Source organism: Apostichopus japonicus, chromosome 11, assembly GCF_037975245.1.
Source record: "Apostichopus japonicus isolate 1M-3 chromosome 11, ASM3797524v1, whole genome shotgun sequence".
Lineage (NCBI taxonomy): Eukaryota > Metazoa > Echinodermata > Holothuroidea > Aspidochirotida > Stichopodidae > Apostichopus > Apostichopus japonicus.
Window position 1 is genome coordinate 1,197,363 of NC_092571.1, and position 17,941 is coordinate 1,215,303.

The window sequence follows — 17,941 nt, forward strand, 5'->3', positions numbered from 1 at the left end:
ATAATAAACACTTCTAGAAATGGTGTCTCTCATATTGACTGTACAGCTGGACAAAACTCTGGCACAAACATTTCATTTTATTTGAATGAATCTCCCCTCTTCAAGAAAGTTAGATTTTTATTATTATAACCAACTTTTCTTTTTACTGGCTAAATGCCCGAGGTCTTTGCCATTTGCCAATAGATAAAAAATGCCTGGTATTTATTTGGCCAGTGCAAATTATTTTTGCTCTTGCTTTGATTCAAGGAAAATATTTTATTTTAGCCAGTGGATTTTTCCTTCACTGGTATTTTTTAGCGAGTAGATTAAATATTGTAAAACTTGTAGGTCTGAAACTGCATTTTAATCATTAAAAGAGACACCATTCCTATTAAAAATAGTCTTGAGGAATTTCATTTTTTTACATACAAAAGAAGAACATAATCTAAAACATCCTTGTGAAATTTTCCAATTAATTTTCTTTTTAAGGGTAATTATTGGACTAATGTTGAACTTGAAGCAAATAGGTGTAATGTCATAGATCACCATGTGCAAAGAAAACATTTTGTCATTTAAAGGACTAATATCCAATTTACATTATAGGATATACTTTGACACCCTGCACCCCCTCCCAAGCCCCAGGTATTTACCCAAACGAGAGTAAAAACCATAGTGTGAACTACAGTAATTCAACATACAGTAGAAATGGAATGCTGTGTTTAGCAGGATGCTTCAAAATGTGTTCCTCTTTTACCAGTAAAAATAATAAATGACCTCAGAGCTATTCTCCTAAGCCTACAGTTCCATTATAAACATGGACAAAACAGTGACTGACCTCTGACATTGCTCATAGCCGACAATCACTTCAATAAATGACACTCGGAAGTATCAAAACTTTGCTTCTTTCAAACAATGCAGTTAATTCGTTTCCCCAAAAATTTGATAAATTTCACCAAAAAATTGAGCAAATTACCCTGACACAACTGACTGCTCAGAATTTGTTTACAAACTATAGCTATGAGCTTTTGAGATTTGAGAGTATTCTTCAAAATACAACATCTTGAAGTTTTGAAAGCCTTTATAGATAGGTAGGCCTGTCAGTTTATAGTCCATGTTGATAAAGGAGCAAGCACAATAATTTAAAGTTATCTGTAATGCCCACAAATATATCAAAAAGATCATAACTGATCTTCTAAGACTAAGATCACATATCATATTCTTCTGCCTCAGAGCAGATTTTGTCTTTAATTACGTCATTTGATCGCCAGATCAAACTTGTCAATGTCTAGATATAATCTGGATGATTAGACTGCACAAAGTGCAATTCTGGAAACCTTTTAGATTTAAAAACTTTGTGGTTGACCAGTTTATCATGGGCAATACAGATGAACCTTAACACAGTATTAACAAACATATGCTTCTTGAAACATCTTCGGAACATCCTCTTCAGATATTAACATCTCTGGGATTTATGGAAGTAGCTCTTCTCCTACTGATGTCTTGAGTGAACACATAATTATCCTGCAGGTCTTGTCTGATGAGGTGAAAAGAAAAGATGAATTTATGTCACAATTTGATGATAACATGCTTAAAAGGGATTCTCTTCACATGTTATGTTTCACAGTAATTTTCATATTTCAGATCATTGAGGCATTCATACTTTTCTGACCTTTGAGCAACTTTTCCTCGTCTCCTCAAAAGTTTATTATAAGTTTATAACCAACTTTTTGCCCTTCTCGTTGAGCAGAAATACTGCAGGTATTGAAATTAAGGTAATTTAGTGCTAGTGGATTTTGTCACTTGCCAGTAGATAAAAAGACCAGGTATTTTTTGGCCAGTGCAAATTTATGTTGCTTTTGTTTTAATTCAAGAAAACTGCAATTGGTAATTTGATTTCAGCCAGTGGATTTTTTTTATTCACTGGCATTTTTTAGCAAGTGGCTTAAATAGTACAATTCTAGGTCTGAAACTGCATCTTAATCAGTAAAAGGGACATCTTGCCTATTTTAAAAAAAAAAGATCTTATTATTTTTTTTTACCTACAAGAGAAGACCATACCCTAAAACATCATTGTGAAATTACCATTCATTCCATAATCATGATAGTTTTGTTTGAAGGATAATAATTGGACCAATGTTGAACTTGAACCCACCTCCCCACCCCGAGGTATTTACCCAAAAGAGGGTAAAAACCATAGTGTGAACTAAAGTTATTCAAAATACAGTAGAAATGGAATGCTGTGTTTAGCAGGATGCTTCAAAATGTGTTCCTCTTTTACTAGTAAAAAAAAAAATTACCTAAGAGCTATTCTTCTAGTTCTACAGTTCCATTATAAACATGGACAAAACAGTGACCGACCTCTGACATTGCTCATAGCCGATAATCACATCAATAAATGACACTTGTAAGTACCAAAATTTGCTTCTTTCAAACAATGCAGTTAATTTGTTCCCCCAAAAATTGACAAATTTCACCAAAAAATTAGCAAATTACCCTGACACAACTGACTGCTCAGAATTTGTTTACAAACTATTGCTATGAGCTTTTGAGATTTGAAAGTGTTCTTCGAAACAAGACATCTTGAAGTTTTGAAAACCATTTGTAGATAGGAAGGCCTGTCAGTTTATAGTCCATGTTGATAAAGGAGGATACAACATAATTTAAAGTTATCTGTAATGCCCAGAAATATGTCAAAAAGATCATAACTGATCTTCTAAGATCATACATATCATATTCTTCTGCCTCAGAGCAGATTTTATCCGTAATTACGTCATTTGATTGCCAGATTTCAAATTTGTCAATGTCTAGATTTAATCTGGATTGTTAGACTGCCCTCTCAAGTAGATATCCTCATTTGAGTTGATATTAATACAGCATATGAGAAGAACTTTGTGTTTGATTGTACAGCAGAATACACCAGTAATACCATGATGACATCACAACATGTAGCATCATTCAAATCATAAACACTTCTAGAAATGGTGTCACTCATATTGACTGTACAGCTGTACAAAACCCTGGCAGAGACATATGACACTTCCTTTTATTTGAATGCATCTCCCCCTCTCTTCAAAAGTTTATTATGACCAACTTTTTGCCCTCCGTGTTGAGCAGAAATAAACTGCAGGTATTGAAATTAAGGTAATTTAGTGCTAGTGGATTTTGTCACTTGCCAGTAGATAAAAAGACCAGGTAGTTTTTTGGCCAGTGCAAATTATTTTGCTTTTGTTTTAATTCAAGAAAACTGCAATTGGTAATTTGATTTCATCCAGTGGATTTTTGTATTCACTGGCCTTTTTTAGCAATTGGCTTAAATAGTAAAATGTTAGGTCTGAAACTGCATCTTAATCCTTAAAAGGGATATCTTGCCTATTTTAAAAAAAATGATCTTTTGAATTTACCTACAAAAGAAGACCATGCCCTAAAACATCATTGTAAAATTTCCATTCATTCCATAATCATGATATTTTTGTTTGAAGGATAATAATTGGACCAATGTTGAACTTGAACCCCCCTCCCCACCCTTAGGTATTTACCACAAAGAGGGTAAAATCCATAGTGTGAACTTAAGTTATTCAAAATACAGTAGAAATGGAATGCTGTGTTTAGCAGGATGCTTCAAAATGTGTTCCTCTTTTATCAGTAAAAAAATAAATGACCTCAGAGCTATTCTTCTAGGTCTACAGTTCCATTATTAACATGGACAAAACAGTGACTGACCTCTGACATTGCTCATAGCCGACAATCATATCAATAAATGCAACTTGTTAGTACCAAAACTTTGCTTCTTTCAAACAATGCAGTTACTTTGTTCCCCAAAAAATTTGATAAATTTCACAAAAAGTTGAACAAATAACTCTGACACAACTGACTGCTCAGAATTTGTTACAAAATATTGCTATGAGGTTTTGAGATTTGAAAGTGTTCTTTAAAACATAACATATTCGAGTTTTGAAAGCCTTTGTAGATAGGTAGGCCTGTCAGTTTATAGTCCATGTTGATAAAGGAGGATAAAACATAACTTAAAGTTATCTGTTATGCCCACAATTATGTCAAACAGATCATAACTGATCTTCTAAGATCTTCTAAGATATCATATTCTTCTGCCTCAGAGCAGATTTTGCCCGTAATTACGTCATTTGATCACCAGATTTCAAACTTGTCAATGTCTAGATTTAAGCTGGATGGTTAGACTGCACAAAGTGCAATTGTGGAAATCTTTTATATTTAAGAACTTTGTGGTTGACCAGTTTATCATGGGCAATACAGATGAACCTTAACACAGTATTAACAAACATTTGCTTCTTGAAACATCTTCACACATCCTCGTCTTGTATTAACATCTCTGAGATTCAGGGAAGTAGCTCTTCTCCTACTGATGTCTTGAGTGAACACAGGTCTGGCCTGATAAGGTGAAAAGAAAAAGAGAATTATGTCACAACTTGGTGATAACATGACATTTTACTAGATGTCCATTAAATAGACATAATCTTAAATAGACATAAGGGGGTTTCAAGATGTAACCATAAAATAGAAGTTGTTTTAACATCAAAAAGCCTCTTACATTATGTAGTATGCTGAAAGCATTACCACTGACACAGAGACATCTTATTGTCTAGTAACTTTACTCAGCTCAATTTCTGGGAATTAATTGGTGGTCAGATCATTTAGGTCTCAATTCTTTTGTGACCTTTGAGCAACTTTTAACATATTTAATTGCAGAATACAACTAATTAACCGCCTTTCCTTATTCCTTCTTTATTTGAGTTGATATTAATACAGCTCATATGAGAAGAACTATGATTTTGATTGTACAGCAGAATACACCAGTAACACCAAAATGACATCACAATATCACATTAATAAACAAATTCAGGTCAAATAATACTTTGTAAACACGATGACTCTAAAACGTACATCTTTGTTGAACTTCATACCTGGTATGCAGATTCAGCTTGGTGAGTATAAGAACCCTATTGATATTGGTAAAGGTTAACATTTAAGTAAAAACCTGATAACCTTGTAAAACATTACAACTCCTAAATCTAATGCTACAACTCATCTGTGATTTTCCAATGCTATGATTTTCTGGTAAACAGTTTGGTCTAATTCAGTTCAGTTCAGTTTTGTTCAGTGGTTCTATTGATCTTTAACAAAATATAGTCATCCAGGAAGTGATATCTGCTTCAAATAGTTGAGTTTTAATTCAACAAACTCACAAGGCCTATAACCAGCTTTCACCCTCTGAGCTTCAAGGGGTCAACAGGTTATCTAAAATGGTGCAAAAATTGGCCCTAAAAGGTTAACCAAAATGTTGCAAATGTTTCTCTGTAATTTATACTAGATGAGTTTTGCTTTGGCCCTAGGTTTGAAAAATATTTTACATTGAATAAACAATGTCATGTTACTCTCATTCATTAATAACAACTATAAAAGGAAAGCTCAAAATTGGGAAAAGATAATGTCCTTCTTTCAAACATCTATGTGTCTATATTTCACACAGGAAGATTGTTCTTTCTGGATTTTGACAAATTTTGGAAACAAAATTCTATAATGTAAAATCCTTACCAGTGAATGAAATGCTTGATGCACGCAAAGGAGTGCTAAAATAAGAGCTAAAAATCTCTGATCTTTTCTGGTTCTCACTTAATTCTTGGACAAATTTAACTCACTTGGTCTAGTTACATTAGTCAGATAGTTATTTTGAATTTTGAGCAAATTGTATGGCAAGGAATCACAAAGCCAACTGGCCCTCTGAAAATTATGATGACCACATTTTTACCCTCTTTGTTGGTAGAAATAAACTGCAAACATCAAAATTCAGGCTATTTATTGGCTGGATGCCAGTGGACTTTGCAGTTTTCTAGTATATAGAAAATGCCTGGCATTTTTCTGCCAGTGCAAACTAATTTTGCTCTTTCATTGGCTCAAGGAAAATGCAAGTGGTAATTTGATTTTGTCAGTAGGTTTTTTTATTTACTGGAATATTTTAGCAAGTGGCATAAAGAGGGAAATTCTAGGTATGAAACTGCATCTTAATCATTACGAAAGATATTATTCCTATTAGACAAAAAGATTTTTTTTTTGGATTACAAAAGTAGAAAATATTTTAAAACATCCATTAATTCTTTATTTACAATATGTTTGTGTGAAGGATTCATTATTGGACCAATGTGAACACTTGAGGCAAACAGGTGTAATGTCATAGATCAACATGTGTAACATGATCAACATGATCAACAAGTTGATTTAATGATTATATCCAATTTTCTTTTTCAAATTAGGGTGTATTTCAGCACCCTCCACGATGCCTCTCCCCACCCTTAGGAATTTACCCAAAAGAGGGTAAAAAACCATAGTGTGAACTAAAGTTATTCAACATACAGTAGAAATGGAATGCTGTGTTTAGCAGGATGCTTTAAAATGTGTTCCTCTTTTACCAGTAAAAAAAAAGAAATTACCCATGGCTATTCTTCTAAGTCTACAGTTCCAATATAAACATGGACAAAACAGTGAATGACATCTGACATTGCTCATAGTCGACAATCACATCAATAAATGTCACTCGTTAGTACCAAAACTTTGCTTCTTTCAAACAATGCAGTTAATTTGGTTCCCCAAAATTTGATAAATTTCACCAAAAATTGAACAAATTACCCTGACACAACTGCTGACTGCTCAGAGTTTGTTTACTAACTCCAGCTATGAGCTTTTCACATTTCATTTTATTTGAATGAATCTCCCCCTCTCCAGAAAAGTTAGATTAGTTATTGTTATGACTAACTTTTTGAACTCTTTGTTGGGTAGAAATAAACTGATGATTTTAGATAACACAGTATTAACATACATTTGCTTCTTGAAACATCTTCACACATCCTCGTCTGGTATTAACATCTCTGGGATTCAGGGACGCAGCTCTTCTCCTAATGTCGTTTTGAGTGAACACATAATAATCCTGCAGGTCTGGTCTGATAGGGTGAAAAGAAAAGATGAATTTATGTCACAACTTGACGATAACATGCTTCAAAGGGATTCTCTTCACAGGTAATGTTTCACAGTAATATTCATAGAATTAAATGAAACCAAAGTATCTCACAAGAAATTAATCACAAAAGTTAAGTATCAACATGAACAGATTGGTTCAACAAATTTCCACACATGTTTCACAAAATTTCATTCAATTTTCTATTAAATAGACAATTTTTTAAGGTGCCCATTAAATATACATAATCTTGAATAGAGATAGTGGGTTTTCCAGATGTAACCCTAAAATGGAAAGTTGTTTTAACATCAAAAAGCCTCTTACATTATGTAGTATGCTGAAAGCATTTCCACTGATACAGAGACATTTTACTGTCGAGTAACTCTACTAAGCTCAATTTCTCGGAGTAAATTGATGGTCAGATCATTTAGGTCTCAATTCTTTTGTGACCTTTGAGCAATTTTTTATCATTGCAAATATCTCAGAAATCCACTAATCAGCCTAAGATTTTGGGGCCTTTTTCCCCCTTTCTCTCTCAAGTAGATATCCTCATTTGAGTTGATATTAATACAGCTCATATGAGATGAACTTTGTGTTTGATTGTACAGCAGAATACACCAGTAACACCAAAATGACATCACAACATGTAGCATCATTCAAATAATAAACACATCTAGAAATGGTGTCTCTCATATTGACTGTACAGCTGAACAAAACTCTGGCAGAAACATTTGACACCTCCTTTTATTTGAATGCAACTCCCACTCTCCTCAAAAGTTTATTATGACTACATGTTTGCCGTCCTTGTTGAACAGATATAAACTGCGGGTATGGAAATTAAGGTAATTTACTGGCTTAGTGCTAGTGGATTTTGTCACTTGCCAGTAGATCAAAAGACCAGGTATCTTTTTGCCAGTGCAAATTTATTTTGCTATTGTTTTTAATTCAAGAAAACTGCAATTGGTAATTTGATTTCAGTCAGTGTATTTTTTTTATTCACTGGCATTTTTTAGCAAGTGGCTGAGGTAGTGAAAGTCTGATCTGAAACTGCATCTTAATCATTAAAAGAGACATCTTTCATACTTTAAAAAAATGGTCGTTTTATTTGACCTACAAAAGAAGACCATGCATACCCTAAAACATCATGTTTTGAAATTTCCATTAATTCCATAATCAAGATACTTTTGTTTCAAGGACAAAAATTGGACCAATGTTGAACTTGACCCCCCTCCCTACCCTTAGGTATTTACCCAAAAAAGGGTAAAAACCATAGTGACCTAAAGTAATTCAAAATACAGTAGAAATGGAATGCTTTCCATTTTAGGGTTACATCTTGAAACCCCTCTATGTCTTTTTAACAATCACATCAATAAATGTCACTCGGAAGTACCAGAACTTTGCTTCTTTATATAATTCAGTTAATTTTTTCCCCCAAAGCTTGATAAATTTCACAAATTACCCCGATACAACTGTCTGCTCAGATTTGTTGACAACTATAGCTATGAACTTTTGAGATTTGTAAGTTTTCTTCAAAACACAACATCTTGAAGTTTTGAAATCCTTTGTAGATAGGTAGGCCTGTCAGTTTATAGTCCATGTTGATAAAGGAGCAGCAACATAACTTAAAGTTATCTGTAATGCCCAGAAATATGTCAAAAAGATCATAACTGATCTTCTAAATTCACAAATATAATATTCTTCTGCCTCAGAGCAGATTTTGCCCGTAATTACGTCATTTGAGCCCCAGATTTCAAACTTGTCAATGTCTAGATATAATCTGGATGGTTAGACTTCACAAAGTGCAAATGTGGAAACTTTTTAGTTTTAAAACCTTTGGTGGGTAATACATATGAACCTTAACACAGTATTAACATACATGCCCTTCTTGAAACATCTTCACACATCCTCGTCTGGTATTAACATCTCTGGGATTCAGGGACGTAGCTCTTCTCCTAATGTCGTCTTGAGTGAACACATAATAATCCTGCAGGTCTGGTCTGATAGGGTGAAAAGAAAAGATGAATTTATGTCACAACTTGACGATAACATGCTTCAAAGGGATTCTCTTCACAGGTAATGTTTCACAGTAATATTCATAGAATTAAATGAAACCAAAGTATCTCACAAGAAATTAATCACAAAAGTTAAGTATCAACATGAACAGATTGGTTCAACAAAATTAAATAGACAATTTTTTAGGTGCCCATTAAATAGACATAATCTTGAATAGAGATAGTGGGTTTTCCAGATGTAACCCTAAAATGGAAAGTTAATTTAACATCAAGAAGCCTCTTACATTATGTAGTATGCTGAAAGCATTTCCACTGATACAGAGATTATCATAAATGCCTAGTAACTTTACCCAGCTCATTTTCTGGGAATATTTTTGGCTGGTCATATCATTTAGGTCTCATTTCCTTTGTGACATTTGAGCAACTGTTAGCATGCTAAACTTAGGTGGTTTTTATTGTTTGACAATAATTTAACGAAAAAAGTTACTTAGCTCACTACAGATCATTGTTCACTGCAATATGGAAGTTTTAAAAGCTCAATGAGATTGTATTCATTAGCAGCAAATATATTAGGTCTGTAGTTTGAATCCTAATTATTGACCAGTTTGCAAACTACCAACCATCCACTCTCTTACATGTAGCTTCACTGATCAAGTTTTAAATTCAAATAATGGGCAACAATTTTCAAATTATCAGATTTTCTTTGGGCATGTGATTAATTATTATATATTTAATAATTTTATACAAAATAATTTTATACAAAATAATTTTGCAACATATCTGATTTGCCTTGTACATGTGATCTTATATCATGATAATGAAAAAACAAGATGATGTTATTGGCAACAAAATTTTCTTTTACTCATAACCTTTTTCCATTATTGATACTCCTTAGGTTTCTTCATTTAGCAAAACATCAAACATAAAACAGGAATTTAATACAAGTTTTTAAAAGCAAACCATTCAAGTTTATTTGGGCAACCAGTGACTTTAAAAAATGTTGATATGAAGTACGATCTCTGCGGTGAAAAGAGACAAAAGTTAATAAAGAATTTCTGGAGAGTCATGATTTCTGAGAGATACAGTATGTATATAAACACTTGAGTTTGAGTGAGTCGTCACTCACATCATGGATATTCAAGAACACTTCAAATTACATACTTCCTCCTTATACTTTACCAGATATGAACAAGTCAAGCCCATGGATACAGTTGCTAGGTAATTTGATGGAATGAATAAGAAATTATTAGTCCTGCACTGTACAACAATGTTCATGTGGTACAACACTTATAGTAAATGCAAAATAAGGTACCCCAAATACACACATATACATACACACACTAGATATGACATGTATCATGTGGCAGAAGGCTGAATGGCTGACAAGTCATACCTGACATTTCCATTCATTTTCATAAATTTAAATTTCACAAATTCATTCAATTTTCAGTTTTAGCACATTTGGGTCATTATACTATTTTCAGATGGTAGAAACATGCGATTTCTCCTGGATGAAAAAAAAAAACGCACCTTACTGTAAGCCAGCCAGGGTTCTAACCCATGACCTCCCAGATATTAGATTCCAGATCCAGATCCCAGATGCTAGATTGTTGTGACAATCACAGAGGGCGAATCATTGTTATAGTTGCTTGTTGGATTCCATCTGTCACAATGCACATAAAGAGGAACCATACTAGACCTGTAATGGAAAGACCAGGTACAAAGAATGCAGTGTTTGTCGGAAAAAACTTAACACCGTAATACAAAGTGTAATCACAATAAGAGCCGAATGGAAGGAATGGTTGATTTCTTTCAAGAAAAGTTGAACTTTGGGGGTCGAGGTGTAACTTTGTATTATGGGGAGGTGCGTGCATGCTATATCTGCAGCAATTCAGGATAATACTGAATGAAGAGTTTTTATTGCTTTGCCAAGAACTAGCAATTATAGTAATATAACATAGCAATTATGGTAATATACCACTATGGGCACAGAAACTGTACTTAAGTCTAGAGATAGATCAATTATCACTCCATAACAGTCTGCAGGCACCATTACTGTAAGCCATAGAAAGTGTCTTCAACTTGTAATATATTTTATTAGCAGCAAATAATTAAAAACAAGTAATAAGTTAGAAACTTAGAAAACCTTCAAATAAGCTGGTTTGAATCAATGTCCTCTTCTTCCAAACATGAAAGCTTTTGTATTTGTTTAGTTCAACTCCACAGTCTCTGCACCTGAAAATAAAAAGTCCACAATTTTTCCTATTAAAGCTGACAAACTACAGAAACAATAACTTATATTTGGTATCTTAATTCTTTTGACATTGTAAACCACAAAGTCTTCGGGAGTGTCAAAGGAGTATATGTCAGAATTCACGCAAATAGACCATTACCTAGCCTAACACTATGCATCCATTACCTAGGCTAACACAGACATATATAACCTAGGCTAACACTGACATCTATTACCTAGGCTAACACTGGCATCCATTATCTAGGCTAACACTGGCATCCATTACCTAGGCTAACACTGGCATCCATTACCTAAAGGCTAACACTGGCATCCATTACCTAAAGGCTAACACTGGCATCCATTACCTAGGCTAATACTAGCATCCATTACCTAGGCTAACACTGGCATCCGTTACCTAGGCTAACACTGGCATCGATTACCTATAGGCTAACACTAGGCATCCATTATCTAGCCTAATACTAGCATCCATTACCTAGGCTAATAATAGCATCCATTACCTAGGCTAACACTGGCATCCATTACCTATAGGCTAACGCTGGTATCCATTACCTAGGCTAACACTGGTATCCATTACCTAGGCTAACACTGGTATCCATTACCTATAGGCTAAAGCTGGCATCTCTAACCTAGGCTAACACTGGCATCCGTTACCTACGCTAATACTAGCATCCATTACCTAGGCTAACACTGGCATCCATTACCTATAGGCTTACACTGGCATCTATTACCTAGACTAACACTGGCATCCGTTACCTAGGCTAACACTGGCATCCATTACCTAAAGGCTAAACACTGGCATTCATTACCTAGGCTAATACTAGCATCCATTACCTAGGCTAACACTGGCATCTGTTACCTAGGCTAACACTAGCATCTATAACCTAGGCTAACACTGGCATCCATTACCTATAGGCTTACACTGGCATCTATAACCTAGGCTAACACTGGCATCTATAACCTAGGCTTACACTGGCATCCATTACCTAGGCTAATAATAGCATCCATTACCTAGGCTAACACTGGCATCCATTACCTATAGGCTTACACTGGCATCTATAACCTAGGCTAACACTGGCATCTATAACCTAGGCTAACACTGGCATCCATTACCTAGACTAATACTAGCATCCATTACCTAGGCTAACACTGGCATCTCTAACCTAGGCTAACACTGGCATCCATTACCTATAGGCTAACGCTGGTATCCATTACCTAGGCTAACACTGGTATCCATTACCTAGGCTAACACTGGTATCCATTACCTATAGGCTAAAGCTGGCATCTCTAACCTAGGCTAACACTGGCATCCGTTACCTACGCTAATACTAGCATCCATTACCTAGGCTAACACTGGCATCCATTACCTATAGGCTTACACTGGCATCTATTACCTAGACTAACACTGGCATCCGTTACCTAGGCTAACACTGGCATCCATTACCTAAAGGCTAAACACTGGCATTCATTACCTAGGCTAATACTAGCATCCATTACCTAGGCTAACACTGGCATCTGTTACCTAGGCTAACACTAGCATCTATAACCTAGGCTAACACTGGCATCCATTACCTATAGGCTTACACTGGCATCTATAACCTAGGCTAACACTGGCATCTATAACCTAGGCTTACACTGGCATCCATTACCTAGGCTAATAATAGCATCCATTACCTAGGCTAACACTGGCATCCATTACCTATAGGCTTACACTGGCATCTATAACCTAGGCTAACACTGGCATCTATAACCTAGGCTAACACTGGCATCCATTACCTAGACTAATACTAGCATCCATTACCTAGGCTAACACTGGCATCTCTAACCTAGGCTAACACTGGCATCCGTTACCTACGCTAATACTAGCATCCATTACCTAGGCTAACACTGGCATCCATTACCTATAGGCTTACACTGGCATCTATTACCTAGACTAACACTGGCATCCGTTACCTAGGCTAACACTGGCATCCATTACCTAAAGGCTAAACACTGGCATTCATTACCTAGGCTAATACTAGCATCCATTACCTAGGCTAACACTGGCATCTGTTACCTAGGCTAACACTAGCATCTATAACCTAGGCTAACACTGGCATCCATTACCTAGGCTAATACTAGCATCCATTACCTAGGCTAACACTGGCATCCGTTACCTAGGCTAACACTGGCATCCATTACCTATAGGCTAACACTAGGCATCCATTACCTAGCCTAATACTAGCATCCATTACCTAAGCTAATAATAGCATCCATTACCTAGGCTAACACTGGCATCCATTACCTATAGGCTTACACTGGCATCTATAACCTAGGCTAACACTGGCATCTATAACCTAGGCAAACACTGGCAACCATTAACTAGACTAATACTAGCATCCATTACCTAGGCTAACACTGGCATCTCTAACCTAGGCTAACACTGGCATCCGTTACCTACGCTAATACTAGCATCCATTACCTAGGCTAACACTGGCATCCATTACCTATAGGCTTACACTGGCATCTATTACCTAGACTAACACTGGCATCCGTTACCTAGGCTAACACTGGCATCCATTACCTATAGGCTAACACTAGGCATCCATTATCTAGCCTAATACTAGCATCCATTACCTAGGCTAATAATAGCATCCATTACCTAGGCTAACACTGGCATCCATTACCTATAGGCTAACGCTGGTATCCATTACCTAGGCTAACACTGGTATCCATTACCTAGGCTAACACTGGTATCCATTACCTATAGGCTAAAGCTGGCATCTCTAACCTAGGCTAACACTGGCATCCGTTACCTACGCTAATACTAGCATCCATTACCTAGGCTAACACTGGCATCCATTACCTATAGGCTTACACTGGCATCTATTACCTAGACTAACAATGGCATCCGTTACCTAGGCTAACACTGGCATCCATTACCTAAAGGCTAAACACTGGCATTCATTACCTAGGCTAATACTAGCATCCATTACCTAGGCTAACACTGGCATCTGTTACCTAGGCTAACACTAGCATCTATAACCTAGGCTAACACTGGCATCCATTACCTATAGGCTAACACTGGCATCTATAACCTAGGCTAACACTGGCATCTATAACCTAGGCAAACACTGGCAACCATTAACTAGACTAATACTAGCATCCATTACCTAGGCTAACACTGGCATCTCTAACCTAGGCTAACACTGGCATCCGTTCCCTACGCTAATACTAGCATCCATTACCTAGGCTAACACTGGCATCCATTACCTATAGGCTTACACTGGCATCTATTACCTAGACTAACACTGGCATCCGTTACCTAGGCTTACACTGGCATCTATTACCTAGACATACACTGGAATCCATTACCTATACTAACACTGGCATCCATTACCTAGGCTAATACTAGCATCCATTACCTATAGGGAAACACTGGCATCTATAACCAAGGCTTACTTTGGCATCCGTTACCTATAGGCTTATATGACATCCATTACCTAGGCTAACACTGGAATCCATTACCTAGGCTTACACTGGCATCTATTACCTAGGCTAACACTGGCATCCATTACATAGGCTAACACTGACATCCATTACCTAGGCTTACACTGGCATCCATTACCTATAGGCTAACGCTGGTATCCATTACCTAGGCTAACACTGGTATCCATTACCTAGGCTAACACTGGTATCCATTACCTACAGGCTAAAGCTGGTATCCATTACCTATAGGCTAACGCTGGCATCCATTACCTAGGCTAATACTAGCATCCATTCCCTAGGCTAACACTGGCATCCATTATCTAGGCTAACACTGGCATCCATTACCTAAAGGCTAACACTGGCATCCATTACCTAAAGGCTAACACTGGCATCCATAACCTAGGCTAATACTAGCATCCATTACCTAGGCTAACACTGGCATCCATTATCTAGGCTAACACTGGCATCCATTACCTAAAGGCTAACACTGGCATCCATTACCTAAAGGCTAACACTGGCATCCATTACCTAGGCTAATACTAGCATCCATTACCTAGGCTAACACTGGCATCCATTACCTAAAGGCTAACACTGGCATCCATTACCTAAAGGCTAACACTGGCATCCATTACCTAGGCTAATACTAGCATCCATTACCTAGGCTAACACTGGCATCCATTATCTAGGCTAACACTGGCATCCATTACCTAAAGGCTAACACTGGCATCCATTACCTAAAGGCTAACACTGGCATCTATTACCTAGGCTTACTTTGGCATCCATTACCTAAAGGCTAGCACTGGCATCCATTACCTAGGCTAACACTGGCATCTATAACCTAGGCTAAGACTGTCATCCGTTTCCTAGGCTAATACTAGCATCCAGTACCTAGGCTAACACTGGCATCCATTACCTATAGGCTTACACTGGCATCTATTACCTAGACATACACTGGAATCCATTACCTATACTAACACTGGCATCCATTACCTAGGCTAATACTAGCATCCATTACCTATAGGGAAACACTGGCATCTATAACCAAGGCTTACTTTGGCATCCGTTACCTATAGGCTTATATGACATCCATTACCTAGGCTAACACTGGAATCCATTACCTAGGCTTACACTGGCATCTATTACCTAGGCTAACACTGGCATCCATTACATAGGCTAACACTGACATCCATTACCTAGGCTTACACTGGCATCCATTACCTATAGGCTAACGCTGGTATCCATTACCTAGGCTAACACTGGTATCCATTACCTAGGCTAACACTGGTATCCATTACCTACAGGCTAAAGCTGGTATCCATTACCTATAGGCTAACGCTGGCATCCATTACCTAGGCTAATACTAGCATCCATTCCCTAGGCTAACACTGGCATCCATTATCTAGGCTAACACTGGCATCCATTACCTAAAGGCTAACACTGGCATCCATTACCTAAAGGCTAACACTGGCATCCATAACCTAGGCTAATACTAGCATCCATTACCTAGGCTAACACTGGCATCCATTATCTAGGCTAACACTGGCATCCATTACCTAAAGGCTAACACTGGCATCCATTACCTAAAGGCTAACACTGGCATCCATTACCTAGGCTAATACTAGCATCCATTACCTAGGCTAACACTGGCATCCATTACCTAGGCTAACACTGGCATCTATAACCTAGGCTAAGACTGTCATCCGTTACCTAGGCTAATACTAGCATCCATTACCTAGGCTAACACTGGCATCCATTACCTATAGGCTTACACTGGCATCTATTACCTAGACTAACACTGGAATCCATTACCTAGGCTTACACTGGCATCCATTATCTAGGCTAACACTGACATCCATTACATAGGCTTACACTGGCATCCATTACATAGGCTAACACTGGCATCCATTACATAGGCTTACACTGGCATCCATTACCTAGGCTAACACTGGCATCAATTACCTCTAGGCTAATACTAGCATCCATTACCTATAGGCTTACACTGGCATCCATTACCTAGGCTAACACTGGCATCCTTTATCTAGGCATATACTAGCATCCATTATCTAGGCTAACACTGGCATCCGTTACCTAGGCTAACGCTGGCATCCATTACATAGGCTTACACTGGCATCCATTACCTAGGCTAACACTAGCATCCATTATCTAGGCTAACACTGGCATCCATTACCTAGGCTAACACTGGCATCCATTACCTAGGCTAACACTGGCATCCATTACCTATAGGCTTATACTAGCATCCATTATCTAGGCTAACACTGGCATCCATTACCAAGGCTAACACTGGCATCCATTACCTAGGCTAACACTGGCATCCATTACCTAGGCTAACACTGGAATCCATTACCTAGGCTTACACTGGCATCCATTACCTAGGCTAACACTGGAATCCATTACCTAGGCTTACACTGGCATCTATTACCTAGGCTAACACTGACATCCATTATCTAGGCTAACACTGACATCCATTACATAGGCTTACACTGGCATCCATTACATAGGCTAACACTGGCATCCATTATATAGGCTTACACTGGCATCCATTACCTAGGCTAACACTGGCATCAATTACCTCTAGGCTAATACTAGCATCCATTACCTATAGGCTTTCACTGGCATCCATTACCTATAGGCTAACACTGGCATCCTTTATCTAGGCTAACACTGGCATCCATTATCTAGGCTAACACTGGCATCCATTATCTAGGCTAACACTGGCATCCATTACCTAGGCTAACACTGGCATCCATCACCTATAGGCTAACAATGGCATCCATTACCTAGGCTAACACTGGCATCCATTATCTAAGCTAACACTAGCATCCATTACCTAGGCTAACACTGGCATCCATTATCTAGGCTAACACTGGCATCCATTATCTAGGCTATACTAGCATCCATTACCTAGGCTAACACTAGCATCCATTACCTAGGCTAACACTGTCATCCATTACCTATAGGCTAACACTGGCATCCTTTACCTATAGGCCAACACTGGCATCCATTACCCATAGGCCATTGCATTGCAGTAACATGGAATGCTTACTGCAAGGACTTGTTCTAGTTTACCACTTCCTCCCACCTACCCTTTCCCATCCCCTATTCTGTCTCTCCCAGCCCCAGGGGAATGCATGTTTGACAATTTTCTAAACAGTGATATATGCTGAGACTCAGAGAAAGAAGTTTTGCAGTGAAAAGTATTCTAGAAAAGTTTAAGCTGCAAAACAAATT